The sequence below is a fragment of the Misgurnus anguillicaudatus genome, chromosome 19 (assembly GCF_027580225.2).
Source record: "Misgurnus anguillicaudatus chromosome 19, ASM2758022v2, whole genome shotgun sequence".
Taxonomy (NCBI): domain Eukaryota; kingdom Metazoa; phylum Chordata; class Actinopteri; order Cypriniformes; family Cobitidae; genus Misgurnus; species Misgurnus anguillicaudatus.
Genome location: NC_073355.2, coordinates 2,404,170 through 2,425,694, shown reverse-complemented (window position 1 = coordinate 2,425,694; position 21,525 = coordinate 2,404,170). Strand labels below are relative to the sequence as shown.

General features: G+C 39.5%; 1 protein-coding gene and 1 long non-coding RNA gene across 2 annotated transcripts in view; one reads left to right on the top strand and one right to left on the bottom strand.

Moving 5' to 3' along the window:
• Nucleotides 1-21,525, top strand: part of LOC141350953 (uncharacterized) — a 271,024-nt gene that overhangs the window by 145,721 nt on the left and 103,778 nt on the right. The window lies entirely within an intron of this gene.
• otop2 (otopetrin 2) overlaps nt 1-21,525 on the bottom strand; it is a 115,905-nt gene that overhangs the window by 34,410 nt on the left and 59,970 nt on the right. The window lies entirely within an intron of this gene.

The following is a 21,525-nucleotide window of genomic DNA, read 5'->3' as shown; positions in this document are numbered from 1 at the left end:
CTGCTAAACACCCAGTGTTAGCATATAGCCCACTAGCATCAACAAACAGGTGCCGGTTTTAGGTACCATTTTGCCGATCTAATGGCGGACTCATCCACTGTATGCTATTCAGACCTGTCCTCACCTGAGCGGGAAGCTGTGGAGCAGTTGATACCCGGTTATCGCAGATCCTACGCGACGTACAGCGCCCAGTTCACCCAGGCTCCAGACATCCACAAGCGACCGAGAAGTGCAAAAAGCGAACACCCTACGCGGTGCAGCTTCACGGACCGCGCTCGAGGGAACGGAGACGCCATCGCCCAGAATGAAAGCGATCGGGAAGCCGTGGAGGAGCCCGGATTCAGCGTGCCTCACATCACACTGGCTACAGACGTCCGCAGGCGATCGGGGCGTGCTGCAAGTGAGCTTCCCTCGCGATGTAGCTTCACGGACCGCATCCAGGCGACCGAAGACGCCATCACCCAACATGAAAGCGGTAAGACTCCGCTTGTTATTGTAACCTGCATTACTTGCCACATGTACAGTTTAGCTTCTTCCATCAGCACAGAGGGGTTTACTTGTGCTAAGTGTATTGAAGTAGTAAGGCTGACGAAGAAGATTGCAGAACTAGAAGCGTGCATCCAAACGCTAGTTGATGACAGCAATACCGCTAATGCTACAAACGCTAATACCGCTAATGCTACAAACGTTAATACCGCTAATGCTACAAACGGTAATACCGCTAATGCTACAAACGCTAATACCGCTAATGCTACAAACACTGTTTCGGGTGCGCCTAGTGTTAAACGTAATACACATAGCTCGGTTACATCATCTGAGTCAAGGGGGCCGACTAACTGGGTGACTGTCAGGCGGCAAAGTCGTTTCCGGTGCCCACCCAAGACCCCCCTGGTAATTTCAAACAGGTTCGATATTCTAAGCAATACACCGACTGAGACGTCTGTTAAAAGTGCCTTGGTCATTGGAGATTCGATACTTAGGAACGCGAACATTGAGGCACCAGCCACCATAGTCGATTGTATACCGGGAGCCAGGTCTTCAGACATTAGATCAAAACTTAAAGTGCTGACTAATGCTAAGCGTAAGTTTTCTAAAATTGTTATTCACGCCGGCACGAATGACACCAGACTCCGCCAGTCGGAGATCACCAAAGATAATATTAAAGAGATATGTGAAATCGCTAAAACAATGTCAGACAATGTAATATGCTCTGGTCCCCTCCCCGCCTACCGGGGGGATGAAACTTACAGTAGATTATTGTCTCTTCACGACTGGATGTCAAAATGGTGCCCTCAGCATAACGTAGGGTTTATAGACAATTGGAAGCATTTTCGGGGGAGACCTGACCTGCTAAAGAGAGATGGCCTCCATCCATCTCAGGAAGGAAGTGCGATTCTCTCTATAAATCTGACCAATAGTCTTACTTCGAATACAGTCTGACTATCCAGGGTACAAGTCAGGCAACAGACGGATCGGCTTAACCGTCCATCTGTTAGCTGCCGTGATATGTCAAGATCACTTATATCCCAGCACTTCGAGTCAATCTTACCAGAATATCGACACATTTCAACTGTATCTGTTCCCCGAACAAATAAATACAGAGCACAGCTTGCCACATCTGGTACAAATCTGATTAATATAAAATTAGAAAACAATACATTAACAGATGAACCTCGAATGTTAAAATTCGGCCTTCTGAACATTAGATCGCTTACCAATAAAGAACCTATTGTCAATGAAATAGTTACAGACCAAAACTTAGATGCACTCTGTTTAACAGAAACCTGGCTTAAAGCAGACGACTACATTAGTTTAAACGAATCCACCCCACAAGACTATTATTATAAACACGAACCTCTATTAAAGGGGAGAGGGGGTGGTGTAGCTACAATATACAACAAAATTTTTAAAGTAAACCAAAAATCTGAAGTAAAATTTAAATCATTCGAACTAATGTTGTTAAATATGGAAATAACCGATCGTAACCACAAACAGCTCTCTTTTGCCTTAGCTACAATCTATAGACCTCCGGGCCACCATGCAGATTTCCTTAAAGAAATAGCAGATTTCCTGTCTGAGCTTGTAGTCACTGTAGATAAAGCTCTTATCGTTGGTGATTTTAATATTCATGTGGATAACTCAAAAGATGCTCTAGGACTTGCATTTATGGATGTTCTATATTCTCTCAATATTAGACAAAACGTGACAGGGCCAACGCATACTCGTAAGCACACATTAGACTTAATTCTGTCACTCGGGCTCAATATTAATGACATAAAAATATCACCTCAGAGTGATGCAGTTTCTGACCACACAACGGAGAAATGAATTTAGTTCATTTGTAAGGACATGAGACCGATCAGTGTCGTGGATGGAGCAGGCTTCAGGGAGTTTTGTCAAGCAATGTAACCGAGGTACCATATCTCTTTGATGTCTCTTGATTTACTTGTTTTGTGTATGTAATATACGTTGTCAATATGTTTAAACTTAAATAGACTACCTATAGAAGTAGTTATGTCTCTTTATATTAATTTGTCCTGTTATTGACGTAATGGGTTGTTAAACGTTGTTAACGTCGTTGAAAAAATGGGCAACCAGATATTCGAATAGTTAGAATATTCGTGGGTTTTTTAGGGAGAATATTCAAACGTCTTTCTTCTTACTTCTTCTTCTTCTTCTTCTTCTTCTTTAATATGGGTTCATTCACAATAACAATAGATCTTTGTGTTTTTGTCAAATAAAGAAAATAAACAGGGTGTGCATCCAGACATTTCTGTCTCCGCCAGCTGTCTCTCAAAACACGTTACAAAAATCAATTAAATCTCTGTGAATACTCATCACACAAGCATGATACACATATCAAAAGAAAGCCTGAAATGTCTACTTTTAAACAAGCTAAATATAATCGAAAACAAATAATGCCTGTTTATGTAATCTGCATTGAAGTAAAGAGAGTACCGTTTTTCCTGACTGACTTCATTATCTTTAATTCGGTCACGCCCACAGCTGTTGACATGGTAATGAAGACACAAGCTGTTCAAACCATAAGCAAAGCATAAAGTTTGATCAGATTTAAAGACTTTACCGCATGTTTGGGAGATAAACTTTACACACACGTGAGGAATATCTTCATTTTATCTTTAATTAAGTTACCTTAGAAGAACAATGGAGGACGCACTGGAGCTGGATTAGAAGTAAGTAACGTTAACAGTTCATTTATACCATTTATATTTGCTATCATGTAACTTAATATGCTCATGGCTTGTGCAGTTCAGCCTACATACAGTTAAGCAACCTCAGCAGACTGCACGCTTTGGATTGAAAAACATTCACATTGTTTACAAACGGACGCGATCTCACGTAATGGCGGATTTCACTGTTGCATGCTGTAACCGAGTTAAACACAGTTATTCACTTAACCTTCATGACAACTTTCAGTAAGCCTGCACTGCTGTATCTTTTAAGTGTGTGCTGTAATATGATTCCATGTTTACATGCTTATTTACAAACAAATGCGCGTGACCTCCCGTAATGGCGGATATCTGTTACATGCTGTACAGTGTTAGACACAGTTATTCACTTTCGTATCCTTCATGGCAACTTTGAGTAATGCTGCACTGCGGGATTTGCTGTAAAATGATTCCATATTGTTTACATGCAAGGTATGGCAAGCCGTTTTAACTTTTATTCGTTGTGTTCTTGATATCAACAATTCAATTTTCACTAGTTAAAATTTTGATTCTTGACATCAGAAATTACATTTCTACTAGTAACAATGGCAATTCTTGTTATCAACAATTACATTTCCACTAGTAACAATGGTAATTCTTCATATCAACAATTTAATTCTTCATATCAACAATTCAATTCTTCATATCAACAATTAAATTCTTGATATATGTAATTGTATTTTCACTAGTGAAATATCACCATAGGCTGCCATTCAAATTCAATTCTTGATATTAAGAATTACATTTCCACTAGTAACAATGTTAATTGTTGATATCAACAATTCAATTCTTGATATCAAGAATTAAATTATTGATATCAACAATTGAGTTCTTGATATCAAGAATTCAATTGTTACTAGTTAAAATGTTAATTCTTGATATCAATAATTCCATTGTCACTAGTGACAATGTTAATTTCTGTTATCTGAAATTGTATTTCTGATATCAATATCATTTCAGATATCTAAAATGGCTTTCTTACTAGTAACAATCCCATTCATGATATCAGAAATTTAAATTGTCACTAGTGACAATCGAATTATTGATATCAAGAATTAACATTTTAACTAGTAACAATTGAATTCTTGATATCAAGAACTCGATTGTTGATATCAAGAATTGAATTGTTGATATCAAGAATTGAATTGTTGATATCAAGAATTAACATTGTTACTAGTGGAAATGTAATTCTTGATATCAAGAATTGAACTGTTGATATCAAGAATTGAATTGTTGATATCAAGAATTGAATTGTTGATATCAAGAATTAAATTGTTGATATCAAGAATAAACATTGTTACTAGTGAAAATGTAATTCTTGATATCAACAATTGAATTTGAATGGCAGCCTATGGTGACATTTCACTAGTGAAAATACAATTACAGATATCAATAACTTAATTGTTGATATCAATAACTTAATTGTTGATATCAAGAACTGAATTGTTGATATCAAGAATTGAATTGTTGATATCAAGAATTGAATTGTTGATATCAAGAATTAAATTGCTGATATCAAGAATTAACATTGTTACTAGTGGGAATGTAATTGTTGATATCAAGAATTAAATTGCTGATATCAAGAATTAACATTGTTACTAGTGGGAATGTAATTGTTGATATCAAGAATTGCCATTGTTACTAGTAGAAATGTAATATCTGATATCAAGAATTACAATTTTAACTAGTGAAAATTGAATTGTTGATATCACAAATTCATATCCTACGAATGAATAAAAGTTAAAACGGCTTGCCATAGCAAGGTAATTCCATATATTGCGCTTTACACGCGACACCATTTTTATGAGCGCTGCATGGAGACGCGAGCTCGCGCACATGCAATGTGTTTTTAAAGGGAAACCAGGCAAGTCTGCATAATATTTCTCTACGAGCTCCCCCTTGTGTCTGAAAGTAAATGCTTTCAAACACACTGTCGTAAAAACGAACTGTTGTCCCTCCCCCCTCGGAACCAAGTTTATCAGCTTATTTCCAATCCAGTTATGTTTTCCTTACGTCAAGGGTTTTCGATCTTTCTTCCCCGGCTCTGCCATTTGCAACAATTCCTAGCCGTGTTTAGCTCGCCTGCTTCTGTGTTGTTTTCCGTAAAGTGATCCTGCTTCTCTCGATATCTGAGACTTTGCAAGACTGAAGGACACCGGGTCGGATACAGCGAACTTGCAAGTGGGGTATTCTTCCTACAGACGGTAGGGGCAGGCGAGAGAGTCTTCATTCGTCCGGTAATGAGTCATTTAACCATATACCGTCTTACAAAGATGATTTATTAACATAAAAATGCTGCCTTGTGTCCCTTTAAAGTTCATATGCGCTTACAGAAACACGTTTAAAACAGAAGCTAGACGATAATGGGATGGGCATCTGAAAACAGTCATCTGAAAACAGCTTTTTATATAACCCACGGGTCGGGTTGGGGCGGGTAAAGAAATTGTAACTTTAATGTGGGGCGGGTTGGGGCGGGTCATTAAAAACAAAATTAAAAAACGTATATGTTGCGTCTAATTCCTTGTAGCATATATATTAAATATTTGGGAATATATATATTTACATTTAATTACGTTCTTTGATAAGGTTAAATTACGTAGGCCTATGTGGCAACGTAACTTCCGCAACATAACTTGCGCAACGTAACTTGATATCCCTTTGACGTCACGGAAGCGCCAAGTAGCTCCCGCTGGCTGCCAGCCACAACAACAAAACAAAAGGAGAATTAAAAGATGAAAGACGATCTGCAGGAGAAATTAAGGTAGGGAATTTGTGAATAGATAATACAAATGCTGCTTTTTTGTGTGGTGATCTACTTTTAAAATGATAAAGCCGACAAGTTCTACATGTTAAAAACACTTTAAATGCGTGGACTATACATATATCAGCACAATGCTGCCTCTCTCTCTCTCTCTCTCCCTCGTTCGCTCGCTCTTGCGTGCTTCATCTCGTGCATGAAAGCAAGAATGCGATGCGATTGCATGCTTGTAAATTTCGGAAGTTTACATGACTGAGCTGCAGTGGGCAGGCATAAGATTTATAAAAACACATATGAGAAGAAAGGCACAGCAACTCAAAAAGACTTAAGTGTTTCACAATTACTCATAATGCCAATTTTCCCGTGGAGGCATGGAGCAGCATGAGAATACACAATTAACTTATGTGCGATCTACCGGCATTGCCTTTGCGATCGATGTATTGGACACCCCTGGTTTATCATTATCCTATCTCTATATTAATATGACCATGCTGGTTTCTATGGCTCATTCGCACATGTTGTTGCCAGTTTACAGGGCGATGTAATCTAATGGTTGTTTCCAAGCACTCAGGCTGAAATAAAGCCTCTTTTTATTTACATTACAAATGCCTAGTATGTCTATTTTAATGGTCTAGGGCGCAGGGCGGTGCGGGTTGTAAAAATAGATACAGTGTTGCGGTGCGGGTTGGGGCGGGCCAAATATTTTATAAAAGCGGGACCCGCGGGTTGGAAAAACGCCGACCCGCGCATCACTACTACTGACCATCATTTCTATTTTGATTATATTGTTAACTTAATAAACCTCAAACAAACATGTATACTTTTGTTTTCACATTCTTTACTGTAGTTCATTCTCACATTCCTGCCTCATTATGCAGCTCATTATGCAAACCTTTGTTTGCTAGCTGTCAATTAATCCTTCTCGCATACGGCCCCTCTAAACAAAAAGTGTCTTACAATTTCTAAATCAATACATTGTTTTATGTGAATAAGTAGACAGGGTGATTTTCACATCATTTTAAAGAAAAAACTCTAGACTACTAGATTCTGTTCAGGAAAGTCTTGTTAAAACATGTTTAGTATGGGTTTTGTGGACTTATATCAGTGACTTAAAAAATTAGCTTTTTTAAAAACCATGCATAACCATTTTTCTCTCAAAAATACAAACATGTACATACATGTAGCTCATATAATATTTTACCCCAGTTTGTGCTGAACGCAGGGGTATGAGACACTTGCCATTATGATGTTTTAAAGCAACTGAAAAAAGACCAAATGTAAGAGCATGTCAGAACCTCTGAGAGTGTCCCAAAATGATCGGACCCCAGAGGGTTAAACAGAGTAATGAATGTCCTCTGTTATCTCATTCTGCAATAGATGGAATACAGTCAATGACCATGGCTGTTCAAGCACCAGCTCCTTTAAATGATCCATTGCCTGCTGCAACCTCTGATGCAAAAACTATGAATCAATGTGAGAAATGTAATGCATTGACTTGGATGAGATCAAACCAACAGATAGCATCTCAAATGTATACAGCAAAAAATCAAGCAAAAAGATCTCCTCATCTGGTTGAAACTCTAGTAGGTCCTCTACATCAGTGTTTCCCAATCCTGGTCCTCGGGCACCCCCTCCCAGAAAGTTTTAGATGTCTCCTTATTTAAAACACCTGATTCGACTCATCAGCCTCCTTCCAAAATGGTAAACATGTGTCCCTAACAAGCTGATGAGTTAAATCAGGTGTGTTAAATAAGGAGACATCTAAAACTTTCTGGGAGGGGGTGCCCGAGGACCAGGGTTGGGAAACACTGCTCTACATCAGTGGTTTTCAATTCCAGTCCTTGGGCCTCCCCTCCAAGAATATTTTAGATGTCTCTGTCACAAGGTGACGATCTTTTTAAGGGCGGAACCAAAGTTAGGGAAGGTTTCCCCACCGGGCCACATACGAGGACGGACCTTCTCACTTCCTGGTTTCCAGGACAACGGAATCAGGGGTTGACGAGCCGCAGGTGAGAGGAATGAAGCCAGCGAAGGGTGATTGGAGGCCGTACGAAATAAATAGCTCTGCTGAAACACAAAGAGGGGGCGTTCGAACACGAAGATCGATGTACACGAGAGGCGATTGACACGGGGGAAGCTCCTTTGCCAAGGGCAAACAAAGACACGCACCTTTTGAAGAGCCCGAAGGCTCTGTTGATCCGGGGATCGCTGAAGCGACTGGAAAGAGGACAGAGCCACAGGAGGCGAAAGGAAGGCAGGCTGTGGATCTTTAAAAAGGAGCACCCCGAAATCGTTGTTGGAGACCGAAGTTGTGAGTAAATACATCACTTGAAGTAGGTGTTTTATATGCAGTTGATTTATACAATCGTTTGGAGTGTTTTCAAGAGAGAACGAGTGGCCCTACCCCTGTACCAGCGTGGTGGGTGAGCCGAAGGGTTTTGTGTAAGCAGCTACAGTGACGACAATAAACAAACACTAGGCCGTCTACCATCTCCCTATTCTCGCCCAGAGCAAAGTGGAAGAAGGCGGGTGTCATTGTGTGCACTGAGCGTGGTGGGTGAGTCTTTTGGATGTAGAAATTTTCACTTGAAGTGGTGCTGTGTAATGCTGTGTATTGCAGTGAGAGTGCTGTGTCTTGTCTGACGTAACCCTGCCTTCAGTCACTCGGCCCGGGACGACGAAGAGGAAAAACGGCGCTAGAGAACATCTGTGCGACTATGCTGTAGTGTGTTTCAGTCTGACAGTATTACAGAGTGGCGGTGAAGAATTGTGCGATTGGCGGTGTGCGTGAGTACTACATTTACTGCTGTTACTTTACCTGTGTCTCGAGGTCTCGACGAAAGGGCGCCCCGGTCCAGTTTTCGATTGACCAACGGTTCTCGAGGAAAGGGCAGCGCTCGACCCGGTGTGCCGACGTGACGTTCTCGCCCCTCTGTCAACTAACAAGTCCGCCGAGTGGGTCTTGGTCCCCGGCGTCCCATTGTAAACCACCGTCCAATCGACGCATTGCATAGCCAGCCAGCGTTAAGCCCGCCACCCGTAGCCGTCTGTGAGATATTGAGCTGTGGAGAGAGCCATACCTACCTAGAAGCTGTAACCAGCACAGAGGTGAGAGAACACCTGGAAATTGATTCACTGTGTCCTTGTATCCCCGCAGTCGTCTGTGGAGAGAAAGAGAGCCAGCGTGAGCATTGAGATATTGAGCTGTGGAGAGAGCCATACCTACCTAGAAGCTGTCACCAACACAGAGGTGAGAGAAAACCTAGAAATCGATTCACTGTGTCCTTGTATCCCAGCAGTCGTCTGTGGAGAGAAAGAGAGCCAGCGTGAACGCTAAGAAAATGGACTGTGCGAAGATCCAGTTGGTGGTGAAGGAGGAGAGCCTAGAGTGGCCATTATTTTAAGTCCCCCCTTTCCCTTCCCTATTTATCATTTTTAAGTAAATTAAATAAAGTACATTTTAATTTATGCTTACCTTGTGTGTCTGGTCATTGGGGTGGCTTTGGGAATCTCCTCGAGGTGGAGAAAGGGGCGTGACCTTATTTACATCTGGGTCCACCCCTACTTGTGACATCTCCATATATAAAACACCTGATTCAGTTCATCAGCTTGAATTAGTGAAATCAGGTGTTTCATATAAGGAGACATCGAAAACATTCTGGGAGGGGGGCCCAAGGACTGGAATTGAGAACCACTGCCCTACATCATCTGCTTGTGCTGAAGCTGAAGTGGCGGCTTTATTAGCCAGTCAGTAAATGCTGCAAGAAATGAGCAAAGTAATTCTCAGCCTCACGCTGTGCTACAACCAAGATCTGTAACACCAGTACAGTCATTTATATCAATGAAGGTGCAGCCACCCTGTAACCGTAGTAGCAATGCATCTGTTTCAAGACCACTATTAACCGATGGAGTACAAGGGAAAATACTATGTTTAATGGAAAAACAAAATGAAATCACTGTGACCAGTCACAAAAAGTAGGGACACAAGTCAGATCTGGGCCATTTTGAGTTATTCACAGATTCTGAAAGTGCAGTTTCTAAGCTTTCCAACAGAGGTGGGACAAAGTCATTGTTATGCAAGTCACAAGTAAGTCTCAAGTCTTTGCCCTCGAGTCCCGAGTCAAGTCGAGTCAAAGATGAGGCAAGTCCCAAGTTGAGTCACAAGTCAGAGCCAACAAGCCTCAAGTCGAGTCCAAAGTCCTACCATTTTAGTTTCGAGTCATTTCAAGTCTTCTTACCACAGAAATAAAATGCATATAATTGGTCCGCGCAGCAGTGGCGCAGTTTCGTCCTTCTTTTGATGAGATTGGCTTCCCATAGTATGACCTGCTGAAGGAAGCGACGCGGAAGGACCTGAACGCTCCGGATGATGATGGCATGACACCGGTGCTATGGGCCGCGTATCACTGCAACCTGGACGCTCTGCGGCTTGTGGTGGGTAACATGAATTTCTCCGATAGGGTTTGTTTGTGGATTTAACAGAAGCCCATATGTCTTGGTGTACAGATACGCAACGCATCGGACAGATGCAACATTACCCAAAGACCAGCATTGCTGATCACCATACTGCTGCTGCTGGTGTAATGATTTCAGTAATGTGATGTGGTTTATGATGGGACTGTTTACTGTTAAACGCTCTGTTCTGCATCCTTTGCGTTGAACTTCCGATATAAACCTTTCTCGTGATATTCATGATGGTTTTACGCAATAGGTCTTTTAGTCTACTGGAGCTGTCAAAGACGCAATACACCAGGCTATACAGAAAAAACAAAATGTGCTCCATGTGGTAAAATTGACTCTTCAATGTCCCAAACCTAATAATATTTTTTTTGGACACTGTACATTGTTTTAAACTGCATTGCATGTTTTATTTTGTGCAAATACACTTTTAACATTTCTTGATTCACTTGTTTTTTTCAGGACATTTTAACCAAATGCTTTGAAAAAGTGGTGGGGACAAAATCAGCCATTTCAAAAAGTGGTGGGGATATGTCCCCAGTGTAAATGACACCTATGTCTAGAGATTAACAAGGGGGTTATTCATCAGAAATATTGCAACTATAAATAACCACCCGGCAACGTTATGGGAACATATTTTTTTGGTTGCAAAAATAAAACATAAAAATAATATTCCCAGAACATTATTATTTGGTTCCCAAAAATTGACCCAAAGATAACCCAAAACTAACGTTAGGGGAACGTTCTGTGTTAGCTGTGACAGTCTGTTTTCTGTGTGGGACATTAAATTGCTTCTGCAACTTTTTATATGAATTGAACATAATAAATACTTGAAATGACTTGGGCAAATTTTTATTTCTTTAAAAACAAAAATGAGCAAAATATTGAACAAAAAAATAAAAATACAGCTTTGATCACAGCATACAATTATAATTAACTCGGGTTTAATGTTTGTAACATTGTTAAGTAATAAGGTAAACCACGCCATCTAGGGTTGAATTACACTTTGACTGACAAAAAACCCAGCCTAAATACATTTCAGATGTTGCCGTTTAATCTATGAATAGCTTCCCATAACGGCCAAGTTCATCCACAAAAGAATAATGCCAATTCCAATTGCACCAGCTCAAACGAATAGTGCCAAAGCACCATACTGTAGAAAACAGCAGTGCATTAAGTCAATAATTACAATGAAATTCATTACATATGTAAAGGAAAACACACTATAAACATACAACGCAACATATGTGACCCTGGACCACAAAACTAGTCGTAAGTCCCCAGGTGAAAAAGTAGTACACTTCCATAGTGTACTTAAGGTGCTTTATGTTTGCACACTAGTTTTGTAATTAATATAAAATTAATCTTCAGTAGGCTACTTCTTAAGATGTTCTGTGCTATTTAGAGACACCATGAATGTGAACTAAAATGCACTTTTAACATACTATCTCTGTATTAAAAAAATTATTTAGTTAACACTTGAACTCAGCTTTCATACAAAGATGGGTTCAAGTTTACTAGTACAAGTGGTACCTTAATACATATTTTAAATACATTTTTAGCACATTTTAGTTCATATTTTTATGGTGTCTCAAAATAGCACAACTTAGATGATCTTAAGAACATCTTAAGAAGTACTAAAGATGAATTTTTAGTAAGTACAAAATTAGTGTGCAAAAATAAAGCATGTTAAGTACACTATGGAACTACTTTTTCACCAGGGTCACAAAGGCATGACTTGATTTTTTAGAACATTTTAACCAAATGCTTTCAAAAAGTGGTGGGGACAAAATCAGCCATTTCAAAAAGTGGTGGGGACATGTCCCCATCGTCCCCAGTGTAAATGACGCCTATGGTAATTTAAATGATAAAATATCCAATATCATCCAACTGCGTCCACAAATGGGCGTTCTCGTACTGCTGGGGGTTCCCGTTTTCGCAAACAGACACGCCCCGTTCTTCTTCGCCGCCTTGCTGAACTGTAACGTTAAAGGAATAGTCTACTCATTTTCAATATTAAAATATGTTATTACCTTTACTAAGAATTCTTGATACATCCCTCTATCATCTGTGTGCGTGCACGTAAGCGCTTCGATAGCATTTAGCTTAGCCCCGTTCATTCAATGGTCCCATTTAGAGATAAAGTTAGAAGTGACCAAACACATCAACGTTTTTCCTATTTAAGACGAGTAGTTATACGAGCAAGCTTGGCGGTACAAAACAAAACGTAGCGCTCCTCCAAGCGGACCCAAAAGAGGAACCACATTCCATGGCGCAATAGCACTCCTGGGAGTACTTCGACTCGGCGCAGTAACACCCTCCCTCTCCCATTATGAGAGTGAGAAGAAGAGCGGACTTTTCAGGCGAGTCGAAGTACTCCCAAAAGTGCTATTAGGCCATAAAATATAGTTCCTTTTTTAAATCCGCTTAGAAAAGCGCTATTTTTTATTTTGTACCACCAAACTTGCTCGTATAACTACTCGTCTTAAATAGGAAAAACGTTGATGTGTTTGGTCACTTCTAACTTTATCTCTAAATGGTACCATTGAATGAATGGGGCTAAGCTAAATGCTATCGAAGTGTCGCAGCGCGCTCCAGCGCTTACGTGCACGCACACAGATGATAGAGGGATGTATCAACAATTCTTAGTTAAGGTAATAACATATTTTAATATTGAAAATGAGTAGATTAACTTTAACTGTCAACATCCGGTTATTCGGATTAATATAACAACATTCGCTAGTGGATAATGACACGGATTACCAAGCAAAGGTGACAGTCGTGTACTTTTACGCGAGATAAGGATACGTCGCCTCCACGGACGCGTGACACCAACGTTGTGGTTAAGCGCGTCGCCGCCATGGACACTTAACTCAAAAATATAAGCGCGTCGCCGCCATGGACACTTAACTCAAAAATAGTTGCAGATGCTGTCAGATCTTTTTAGAAGTGTGTGTGTGTGATCGTACAAACCTCAGCAGGTGTAGCTAAAGGTCTTAAAAGCTAAACGTGTTAAATTCTGTTTTTGATTCAGGAGGCTGGAATGTATGTTCTTATTTGTATTTATAAGCATTGACTTTATTTTAGGTTAAGAATATACGAATTTTAACTACAAAACCTTCCGGTAACCTGACGAGATATCTCGTCAATCAAGAGAAAACGCTTTTTAAAACCGGAAGTATTGCCCTATGGCAAGCTGCTGCATGTCCGTGTCTGTTTTAAAGATCGCTCTGAATGGGATCTCTATGAAAAGTCCGTCACAAAAATTGAATTATCTCTGCTTTTTGCTCAAAATGTGGTGTTTTTGCAGAAACCTACCCATATTCAAAAGCTGATTGCAAAAGGACTGCTGAAGGTAGGATGAAATGGGTTTTTTGTTTGAAGGCAGAGGGTCTGTTCTTTCTTTTGGTATATTGTATGTTTATATATTTGAAGAAGAACATTTTCTGGAAGGCATTAAACTTTTGTGAAAATCATGAAAAACGCTGGCGCTGGCTGGCAACTTTTTTAAAAAACGCTGGCGGTGTAAGAGTTAAGTGTGTGGCTGTGTTATAATATTTAGGATAATAGCCTATACAATGTTATAAGTGCCACTGCAAACTATAATCAGCAAAAAGCAAATGTATTAATAACATTGCAAAATTACACACAGAGCTGTATGTTGCACAATCATCTTTAATAGTTTGAAACCAACAGTATGGTGGTCAATTTGTTTTAAAGTCAACACGTAAGTTAAATAATTACAATCTAGTATAAACACACACATATATATTTCTTAAACATGCCATTGTTAAGAAATAATTTCTGAAATAAAGAAAAATGACACATTTTGTTGTTCATTGTGGTGCAAAATAATAACATCACAACAAATCCCAACTCACAAAAAAAACTTAATTCATATGGATTAAACTGCTGTAGAGTTAACTGGCTCGTGAAGTAAATCGGCTTAGCTTCCTGCTTGCACAGCCAGACCATGTATGATGAGCTACCAGGAGAACATAAACATTTTATAATTACACCATTTTAATTTCAATTCAATTCAATTTTATTTATATAGCGCTTTTCACAATTTGGTAATTGTATCAAAGCAGCTTTACATAATAGATGCAGTGAAAAGCACAGAAAATCGACAGATAGCACAACATAATAAACGATAGCACAAGCAGTTAAATTTGCTACAGCTATAAATCAACATTATAAACATTATAAATCAACATTATATATATATATATATATATATATATATATATATATATATATATATATATATATATATATATATATATATATATATATATATATATATATATATATATATATATATACACATTGAAACGGAAGGAGATTAAGCGGAGATTAAGCGGGTTCTTCCGGTGGTCTTTGGTCAGGCATCAGCTGGACATCACGTTGAAGAACAGCTAGTAGATCAGTTGTGTGCCGACTTTCACATGTACCGGAACTGGATCTGTTTGTCTCGTCCTCGGGATCAAGGACGAGACAGGGAGAGAGAAACAAAATCTTATTAGCATAGGGGCCGTTCACATAGAAAACAAGTGTCACACAGTAATGTGGTTTTAGTCAGCTCGGTTCCGGATAGGCTAACTATTGCTGGTTAAGTGTATTACATATAGTTGATGATTTTAGAAATGGAAACAGAGGCCCCACTGCCGTCGTTAATACTAACGTACAGTGGCAAACGGTTCTGTATGACATACTATTTTAAGGTCATGGGAAAAGGCCAAAATTGCAAGCCGGCCATATTTGGCAGTTAAGACTCAATCGAAAACCAATTCAAAGTTTCAGCATATTACTAAAGAGTATTAATGAGATTTACCATGCTTTGAAGTGTTGACGAAAAAAAGGTTTTAATTTATTCATTAATTTATTTATTTTTTAGGTTGTACAAGCTAGCTATTAGGAGATAAGTAAAACAACTATTTGAAAGCCTTGTTAAAGAGAAAAGTTTTAAGTCTAGATTTAAAGTTATCTACTGTCTCTGATTTTCGGACGTCTGTTGGTAAATCATTCCATAGCTTAGGGGCTAAGTAGGAAAAGGATCTGCCACCTTTAGACACTTTTGATATTTTAGGGATAATTAAGAGGCCAGAATTTTGTGACCGCAATGCACGTGATGGATTGTATTTTGATAATAATTCTCTAAGATATGAGGGTGCTAGGCCATTTAAGGCTTTGTAGGTGATTAGTAATATTTTAAATTGTATACGATATTTAACTGGTAGCCAGTGTAAAGATGCCAGAATTGGGCTTATGCGGTCATACTTCTTAGATCGAGTAAGAACTCTTGCAGAAGCGTTTTGAACTAGCTGAAGCTTGTTGACCTGTTTTGCATGGCATCCTCCGAGTAACGAGTTACAATAGTCTATTCTAGAGGTCATAAAAGCGTGGATAAGCTTCTCTGCATCTGATGCAGACAACATATGACGTATTTTTGAGATATTTCTAAGGTGGAAGAATGCTGTGCGGCAGACATTGGGGATATGGCTGTCGAAGGATAAACTGCTGTCGAACATCACACCTAAATTCTTAACAGTGGAGGTTGGCACTACAGTGCAGCCATCTATGGGCAACTTGTAATCTGTCATATTATATTTGTAGCGATTCGGTTCGATAACAAGTATCTCTGTCTTATTGGAGTTTAGCATAAGAAAGTTATGTGACATCCAGTCACTTATGTCGCTGATGCAGTCTGATAGCTTAGAAAAATTTTGTGTTTCGCTAGGATGCGAGGAGATGTAAAGCTGTGTGTCATCTGCATAGCAGTGAAACTGTATGTTATGATTTCTGATAATATCTCCCAGAGGTAACATATATAACGAGAACAGGATTGGACCTAAAACTGATCCCTGCGGTACGCCGTATTTAACCAGGGAGTGATGTGACTCCTCCTCATTTACATAAACAAAGTGATAGCGATTGGTTAGATACGATCTGAACCAAGCTAGCGCCTGACCACTGATGCCAACATAGTTTTCTAGCCTATTAAGTTAGATTGTGTGATCTATTGTGTCAAAGGCTGCACTAAGGTCTAATAATATAAGGAGTGATATTTCGCCACGGTCGGATGTTAGGAGAAGGTCATTTGTAACTCTAAGCAGCGCTGTCTCTGTGCTATGGTGGGGCCTGAATCCTGATTGGAACTTTTCATATGTACTATTATTTGCTAAGAATGTGCGTAGCTGGCTTGCCACTACCTTTTCTAATATTTTGAAAAAGAAAAGGGAGATTTGAGATTGGTCTAAAGTTATTTAGATCTCCCTGGTCAAGGTTTGGTTTTTTAATGAGCGGTCTTATAACTGCTAGTTTGAAAGCTGTTGGAATGTAGCCTAATTCTAATGATGAGTTAAAGACATTTAGTACTGGGTTAGACACTATAGGGAATACCTCTTTGAGTAATTTTGTGGGAACAGGGTCCAATATACAGGACAATGATTTGGATGACGCTACTAATTTAGATAGCTCTTCTATTGTAGTAGGTTTAAATGACTCAAGATGTTCGTGTGGTAGGCAAGCATTAAATGTATTACTGGGTAGAGTGGTGGCTGCTTGGGTACCTACAATGTTTTCCCTAATAATCATAATTTTCTTAGTAAAGAAGTTCATGAAGTCGTTACTATTGTGTGGGAGTTTATTAGTGGGTTCTGTTTGTTCTTTATTTCTAGTCAGTTTCGCAACTGTGCTAAAGAGGAAGCGAGGGTTATTATGATTTTCTTTAATAAGATTGCTGAGATACGTAGATCTGGCGATTTTTATAGCCTGTCTGTAGTGTTTAACACTCTCTTTCCATGCTGCACGCCATACCTCTAACTTTGTGCTTCTATAATTTCTTTCCATTTTTCTAGCAGCCTTTTTAAGGGCAGCGGTATGATGGTCGTACCATGGAGCTGGCGTTTTTTCTTTGATTCTCTTTTTTCGAATTGGAGCTACGGCATCCAATGTGATAGAACAAATACTGTTCAGGTTTTCTATTACAATATCTAGATCTTCAGAATTATCTGCTACATGTTTCATTTGGGACAGGTCTGGAAGAGTGCTAATAAAGTTATCTTTAGTGGTGGAAATTATTGTTCTGGCTAGTCGGTAGCGTATTGTGGATCGAGTGATCATATCTAGAAGTACCGTGTATGAGACAAGGCAATGGTCTGAAACTGCATCGCTCTGAGGTGATATCTCGATTTCATTAATATTGAGCCCGAGTGACAGAATTAAGTCTAATGTGTGCCTATGAGTATGCGTGGGCCCTGTCACGTTTTGTCTAATATTGAGAGAATTTAGAATATCCATAAATGCTAATCCTAATGTATCTGTTGGGTTATCAACATGTATATTAAAGTCACCAACGATAAGAGCTTTATCTACAGTGACTACAAGGTCAGACAGGAAATTTCATATTTCTTTAAGAAAATCTACATGATGGCCCGGAGGTCTATAGATTGTAGCAAGGACAAAAGAGAGCTGTTTATGGTTACGATCAGTTATTTCCATATTTAATAGCATTATTTCAAATGAATTAAATTTTAGTTCGGATTTATGGTTTACTTTAAAAAAAAATTGTATATTGTAGCTACACCACCCCCTCTCCCCTTTAAACGCGGTTCATGTTTATAATAGTAGTCTTGTGGGGTGGATTCGTTTAAACTAATGTAATCGTCTGCTTTAAGCCAGGTTTCTGTTAAAGAGAGTGCATCTAAGTTTTGGTCAGTAATTATTTCATTGACAATGGGTTCTTTATTGGTAAGCGATCTAATGTTAAGAAGGCCGAATTTTAACATTCGAGGTTCATCTGTAAACGTATTGTTTTCTAATTTTATGTTAGTAAGATTTGTACGAGACGAGGTAAACGGTGCTCTGTATTCGTTTGTTCGAGGAACGCGCACAGTTGAAATGTGTTGATACTCTGGTAAGATAGACTCTAAGTTCTGGGATATATGTGATCTTGACATGTCAGAGCAACTAACAGATGGACGGGTAGGCCGATCTATCTGTTTCCTGACCTGGGCCCTGGGTAGTCAGACTGTATTAGAATTTAGAGTATTGGTCAGATTTCTAGAGAGTATAGCATTTCCTTCCGATGACGGACGAAGGCCATCTCTCTTTAGCAGGTCAGGTCTCCCCCTGAAGTGTTTCCAATTATCTATAAACCCTACGTTATGCTGAGGGCACCATTTTGACATCCAGTGGTGAAGAGACACTAATCTGCTATAAGTTTCATCACCCCGGTAGGTGGGGAGGGGACCAGAGCAAATTACATTATCTGACATTGTTTTTGCAATTTCACACACCTCTTTAATAGTATCTTTGGTGATCTCTGACTGGCGGAGTCTGGTGTCATTTGCACCGGCATGAATAACAATTTTAGAAAACTTACGCTTAGCATTAGCCAGTACTTTAAGTTTGGATCTAATGTCTGACGATCTGGCTCCTGGTATACAGTCAACTATGGTGGCTGGTGCCTCAATGTTCACGTTCTTAAGTATCGAGTCTCCAATAACAAGGGCACCTTTAACAGATGTCTCAGCCGGTGTATTGTTTAGAATGTCGAATCTGTTAGAAATTACTAGGGGGGGACTTCGATGGGCATCGAATATGACTACGCCGCCTGACAGTCACCCAGTTAGTCGGCCGTGTTAACTCAGTTGCCGGAAGCGAGCTATGTGTACTACGCGTTACCGTAGGCGCACCCGAAACAGTGTTTGAAACATTAACATTAGCATTAGCGGTCTTACTGTCCTCAACGAGCGTTCGGATGTGCACTTCTAGTTCTGCAACCTTCTCCGTCAGCCTTACTACTTCAATACACTTAACACATGTAAACCCCTCTGTGCTGACGGAAGAAGCTAAACTGTACATGTGGCAAGCAGTGCAGGTTACAATGACAAGCGGAGTCTCACCGTTTTCATTTTGGGCGATGGCGTCTCTGTTCGCCTGAACGCGGTCCGTGAAGCTGCATCGAGACCGGTGCTCGGTCGCTGGCTGCCTCGATCGTCTCCGGGTGTCTGGAGCCAGGGTGATGTGAGGCACACTGTACCGTCTGATGCGAATGCCGGGCCACAACTCCTCCACAGCTTCCCGCTCTGGTGAGGAAAGGTCTGAAAAGCATACATCGGATGAGTCCGTCATTAGACCGAAAAGGAAGGCAGATTTACATTAAACAAACAGTGAGGAAACGGTAAACAAACTTCAGCCGGCACGTTTGTTGATGCTAGCGGGCTATATGCTAACACTAAGTGTTTACCAGTGATAAATCGATTTAGTTATAAATACTGTTGAATAATCGTCATGCTAAAGTATTCCTAAGATTAACTAGTAAGTTATATTATATAGATAGTAACAAGATAGTAAGAAAATAGGATTTGGATGATGAACTCGACGGAGCTCCGATAACAGTGTTGCCACTCTCTTGCGTCTCTATATTATTTTATTAATACAGAAGAAGAGTAAGCTATTATACACAGGCAACACTTATTATACACTGCACTAGTAGACATTGCTCCTTTTAGCCATATGCTTTACAATGTTTTCCAAAATGTGGGTTCCAGGAGGAGGTAGCCGTATAGCTTAAACTACATGAGATTGTCAAAACCTTAATGAAATCAACTGCACAAAATACAACTAATTTTGTAGCTCCTGTTAGAATGATAAGTTATAAACAGTATGCAGTTTTGTGAATTACAATTACATAAATATCAGAGTTGGGCAAAGATACATCAAAATGTATTTTAAAATAGAATACCAAATACCTTAGATTCAAGTGTATCAAAATAAACTACAAAATACAGCAGCCACAACATGTATCAAAATAAACTACTGCATTTTTGTATTTTGAAAAAACTAAAAATAGTTTTACAGGGGAGCATGACATTTCTTCGCAAACCTGAGTTGGGCTATTTGATCTTTTGCTTCACCATTACATTGGCTCTGATTCATTAAAAAATCTGACGTATGCAACCGGGTATGAACTGAAGGGCTTACACATTGCATTAACAACACTGACAAAAATGTAATTTATAAGAAGACAACTGATGGCACCTGTATTTATAGCAGCTTTCTAACTATTTAATCATTTGCTCGCAGCAGCCTGCACGTTTCTAACATTGACCACCACCTTTCATATGAATACATTTTCCGGTCTAGGGCTAGGCAGACTTCTCAGTAGGCAAAGTATCGTACAACGTATTATACAGTATTTTAAAAATACAAAACACTAAAGTATTTTGATACAAAATACAAATGCATTTCATCAACCCTATCAAATACAAATTACAAAATATTAATTTACTATTTTATTCAGTAAGATGTAACTTCTAAAATTAAAAAAGCTTTATGACCTCTTAAAATTGTAAATACTGCTTTAAGAAGACGGGACATATACTGCTGTCCAATAAGTTTTAACATGCCACAAAGTTCACTTACAACTGTGAATCATTAGGGCACACATACTGTAGCCAATGTATGCATCCACACACACACATGCATGAAAACAACACTATCATAATATATAATATTATTACTGTTAATTAATGTTCATGTTGCTGTTATTGTGTACTGTCTGAATGTACTTAAATAACTTAGTATTAGGGGTGTAACGGTACGTGTATTCGAACCGGCCCGTTTCGGTACAGGGCTTTCGGCACGGTGCACATGTGCACCGAATGACTGAATGCAATGTTTGTGTGCGGAACATAGGTCACTTTTCGTGTTTCCACACGAACATATTAAGTGGCGGAAGTCACCGTATTCAGCGCAAATCCCGCCCTGCAGCTGATTCTAAAGTTTTCATCGGTCATGTCATCGGTCATGTCAATATGTCAATCACTGTACAGATGATGCCTAAACCAAACACTGATCTCTTAACCTACCCCCCGTCACTGTTACCTAAACCAATGAAATCGACTGCAGGGCGGGATTTCCGCTGAAGTGGATTTGGGGAAAAAACATCTCACACACCGTGCGTTGTACAACAACACACGGCACGCTCGCTTGCAAGCGTCATGGCCAATGCAGACAAGCCGGAGCTTGAAGAGCCACCCATATCATTAAGGTCTCCTGTTTGGGAACACT